This window comes from Sapajus apella, unplaced genomic scaffold (genome assembly GCF_009761245.1).
Source record: "Sapajus apella isolate SASKATOON/1434 unplaced genomic scaffold, GSC_monkey_1.0 scaffold1, whole genome shotgun sequence".
Taxonomy (NCBI): domain Eukaryota; kingdom Metazoa; phylum Chordata; class Mammalia; order Primates; family Cebidae; genus Sapajus; species Sapajus apella.
The window spans coordinates 3,726,357-3,731,177 of record NW_022436941.1 but is presented as its reverse complement, the minus strand read 5'-3'; the positions used below and the strand labels follow the sequence as shown (position 1 = coordinate 3,731,177).

General features: G+C 40.2%; 1 pseudogene; it reads left to right on the top strand.

Moving 5' to 3' along the window:
- The first annotated feature begins 2,814 nt into the window (after nt 1-2,814).
- LOC116559040 lies at nt 2,815-4,487 on the top strand (annotated as a pseudogene).
- The last annotated feature ends 334 nt before the right edge of the window (nt 4,488-4,821 follow it).

Sequence of the window (4,821 nt, the reverse complement as noted above, 5' to 3'; positions counted from 1 at the left end):
GCCTCACTTGAAACAGTCTAATGGCCTTTCATTGAAAATGGAATAAAATTCACACTTCTTACCATGCCCTGCAAGTCCACGCCTGGCTACATCCTGCCTAGCTCCAGACACATCAGCTTTCTGGGAGTTTGTAGGTTGAGCTTTCCCCCTGCCCAGGGCTGTTGTGATCACAGTCATCTGCCTGCAAAGTTTTCCTTCTGAATCACTCCTTCTGTTCCTTTAGATTACAGTTAAAATTGTTACCACATGAGAGAGGCAGCCCCCGACTTCTCTAGAAACCTCCTACTTCATTTTTCTCAACCACAAAGCTGTTTGTATTTCCCTCATAGCATTTATCACTATTAAAATTATGTATTTGTTAATTTTCTGTTTCTCCCAATAGAATGTAAGCTCCCTGGAGTCAGCAACTTTATCTGCTTGGCCTTCTTTGTGCTCCAATGCCCAGCTCCACATCTTGGCACTTAACAAAGACCTCATAAATATTTGTTGCACTTAAATCAGATATTAATAAGTTGTTTGAACATTTTCTTCTTTTTGAAATGGGACTATTGTGGATATAGGTATCATTCATCTGGAAGGTATGATTGACCTGGAAAAAGTAAAGGGCCAATTTGTGTGTATCGTATTGCCTTTGTTCCTGAAAGTTCCACATAGCAGAATCTTTTAAACTAAGAGAGCCCATTCACACTGACACCATCCATGCTGATTATATCCGATCAGAGGGTATTTCCTAACTCACGGCTTTCTCTTCTCCAGACAAAAGACAGCCATTTTCCTGGTTCATGGCCCAACCCACTGTGCTCATGGCAGCCCTCCCAGCATGGCTATGGAGGGTCCATTGAACATAATGAAAGGCACTCAGCTCCAAACAATTACAAAAACAAATGATGATGAACTGCTTCATGCCCTCCTCTGCTTTGTAACTCCTCATCTGCTGTTAGTTTGAAAAGCATCCATTGGTGGAAATGTGGTTGCACTTTGAACAGTCAGACAAAGAAAACACAAGTGGCTTCCTCCAAAGGTTACAAAAAGGATAATTCTTTTTGTTTAAGTGTTAGACACAAATTAAGTTCAAATTCTCCCAAACAATAAAATGCTTCTTTTTTTCTAGAGCTCATATTTTAAGATTGATTTAAATATAAATCTCTTTGAAGGTTTATATTTAACCACTTTGCATTTTGAGAGAGCTTAATAAGCATGCTCTGCCTCTAAGCCAAAGGGGTTGAGTCAAAAAATAACAATTTAGAATAGTCTTTGTGTTTGGAATTCCTTTCTGGTTGTTGTTTTCTTGACCCAATGCATTTTTTTTTCATCTGGTAGAACTTGATTTTGCTTTGGCAAAGAATTCTTCCCTAACTCTTAGTCCAAATGATTTAGCTGGGATAAATCCACCCTGGGTCTAAGAATGGAAACGATTCACAAGCTGCATCAATCAGATTGTCTGTCTCTGGAATTTTTATCTTGTTTGGAGTAACTCAAAGACTGAAATAGTAATATGTGATGGTGAGTCCAAAAGAGATTGTCCATTTGTTTCTGTTACTAAAGCTCCCAGAGCCCCAGTTTCATGTGCTTTCAGAGACCTACTTCTTAAGCTTCTCTCTCAATTGTATGAGCTATTCCATGCTCTTAAAATCCTTGTAATTATCTATTGATGCGTAGCATACCACTTCTGAGTTTAGTAGCAATGATTATGGTTCTGTAAGTCAGAAATTGGGACACAGCACAGAGGGATGCCTGGTCTTAGTGGATGGCTTGATGAGTTTCAGTCCTGGCTGTTAGCTGGATTCCTCACTTCCTCTCCACATCACATTTATTTGGCCTAGAATATGTAAGATGGTTTCTTCACTCATGTATCTGGCATCTTGGCAGGGTTGGCTGGAATAACTGGGGCTGTCTGGCCATCTCTTTTTCTCCATATGGCCCCTCACATGATGAGTTTGCCTTCACCATAGCCCATCAATTCACAGAATAGTCCAACTTCTTACATGGTGCTTGACGTCTATTCAAGCAGGTGTACCAAGAGTCCAAAGCACAAAATCTCCTCTAAGTATGCCTCAGCAATCAAATAGCATTTATCTTGTTGAATTTTATCAGTTACAAGTAAGTCACCAAATGAGTCCAGGTTAAAGGGGAGATAACTTCACAAGAACATGAGTAGTTGGCAATGTGGTTCTTTCAGGTGTCTTTGGAGACTGTCTAACACATCAATAAATTCCTTTGGAACTTGAGATTTTGCTTCTTACGGCTACATAACCCCAATTCTCCCAATCCATTCCACGTATTGGGGAACCTGTGATAGTGTTCCTCAGATTTAAATTTTCAAGTAACAAAGCTAAAAGTATTGCATTCTTAAATTGGGTTATTACTTTTGAATCTTGCAAGCAAAAAAAAAATATATATATATATATAATATATTATAATCATTTAGTAAACAAAAAGAGATTTAATACTAAAATGTAGGGAGAACCTAAACTCATAATGAGGAATAATCTGTTCATTTCTGTTTTTTAGGAACAAGGAACAATAATCAGTTCATTTATTTCATTCAGAAACAATTCATTCAATTAATAATTGATTACTATTTTTGAGATAGGTTCTCACTCTGTCACCCAGGCTGGAGTGCAGTGGTGAGATGTCAGCTCTCTGCAAACTTCACCTCAGGGGTTCGAGCAATTCTCATACCTCAACCACCCAAGTAGCTGGGATTACAGGCACACGCCACCATGCTTGGCTAATTTTTGTATTTTTAATAGAAACAGGGTTTGGTGATATAATTTAAATGTAAAAAATTTTAAATGTAAGAAAAAAGTTGGCACCCGACTGGGCCAACAGCCGCGGTAGGACCCCAGGAGAGAAGCGTATGGACACGGCTCTTGCGGTCGATTCTGGTCCAGCCAGAATGCCTCCAACTCAGGCTGAAAGTGCTACCAGGAGTATGATACAAGAAATAGGACAAGAATGCACAGTCCATGGAGAGACTGTTTCTGAAACTCTGATTGCTTTTATGGTGAAAGCTGCTGTCCTGGATTCAAGTAATGGCTTTACCATGGATAGGAACCCTCGTGAAAAGTGATGTGCAGAATCTTGTTAAGCTTTGTATGGCTCGGCTATTGCATACTAAAAATCCATCCCTGGACACTATTAAGATGCAAGTCTACTTTGATATGAATTATACAAATCGAGTGGAATTTCTTGAAGAACATCACCGAGTCCTAGACTTGAGATTAGGCTCTGTTACGAGGGAAATTACAGATAACAGAACATGTATTAAGAAGAATTGGAAAGCCTCTACCGGAAGTTTATCAGCTATGTGTTACTCTGCCCTGGCCTTGGATCCCGTACAGGCATCAAGACTGTCAGAGAGGTAACAGCTGCTCTCCAGAGTGTTTTTCCTTAGGCTGAGCTTGGGACATTTCTAACTCTTTCTAAGAAGGACAAAGAATGCCAACTGAAAGAACTCACCATGATTGTGACTGGAATTCATTTATTTAACAGAGACTGTGGAAAAGGAGGAGAAGGCATTGATGATTTGCCAGGTGTTTTCCATGAAGCAATCCCAGCCACCCTGCAGCACATTGATGATCAGCTTGAGAAGACCCAGCACCAGGCATACTGCTACACAGCCGTCCTTGAGAAGGTAGCTGACAACCCACTCATGAAGGCTGAACTTCAGCCGTATATGTTAAAAGAGGCACTATATAATGTACGACAATGTGAGATCTTCCTTCAGATCATTTTGTCAGACATAATTACCGGTGCTCAAGAAGTAGAAATGATGACAAAACAGTTAGGAGCCCTTCTGGAACAACTAAAAATGACCATAAAATCAAAGACAGCCATCCCAACATCACAAGTCTTTCCTATCTTCATCACACTTTCCACTCTGTGGACCAGCTTGCAAGACGAAACTGTTGTAGTTGGTGTCCTTAGTAATTCATTCGCTCACCGTCAGCCATTCCTGGGTGCTCACAAACTTTTCTTTCCTGAGAGAGTAATGGAACATCATCTCAATGGAGTGACTGTGAAAACTGATATGTATAGAATGAAAGAACACATGGAAGATGAGCAAATGTGGCAGATTTCAGAAAACTAGAATGGCTTTTCCCAGAAACAACAGCAAATTTTGATAAACTGTTAACTCAGTATCAGGGATTTTGTGCTTACACGTTTGCTCCAACAGATGGTTTTCTCCTTCCAGGTATATCATTGGAAATAAGACTGCTCTCCTTTCCCCAAATTTTTCTTTATATGGAGTGCTGCCATTTCACTTGCATATTCACTTTAAAAACTTTATGGAATCTAATGGTGAACTAGCAAAGGAGCTACAAAGATGATCCAGACAAAGTCTTCATTTTGGAGGTGCTCTGGTAGACTGACATAAGCAAGAAATTATACGTGATACGTAATGGAAGGTGTATATATATTATGAAATATGGATGCTGTAGTACCATAGAAAGGGAATGACTCCTATGCCGAATGAAGAATTCTAGAAAGTTACATGACATTGGCCAGACGTGGTGGCTTACGCCTGTAATCCCAGCACTTTGGGAGGCCAAGACGGGTGGATCACTTGAGGTCAGGATTGGAGAGCAGCCGGGCCAACATGCTGAAACCCTGTCTTTACTAAAAATACAAAAATTATCCAGGTGTGGTGGCACATACCTATAGTCCCAGCTACTCAGGAGACTGAGGCATGAGAATCACTTGAACCAGGGAGGCGGAGATTACAGTGAGCAGAGATCACACCACTGCATTTCAGCTGGACAACAAAGCAAGACTGCGTCTCAAAAACAAAACAAAACAAAACAAAATGTTACACAA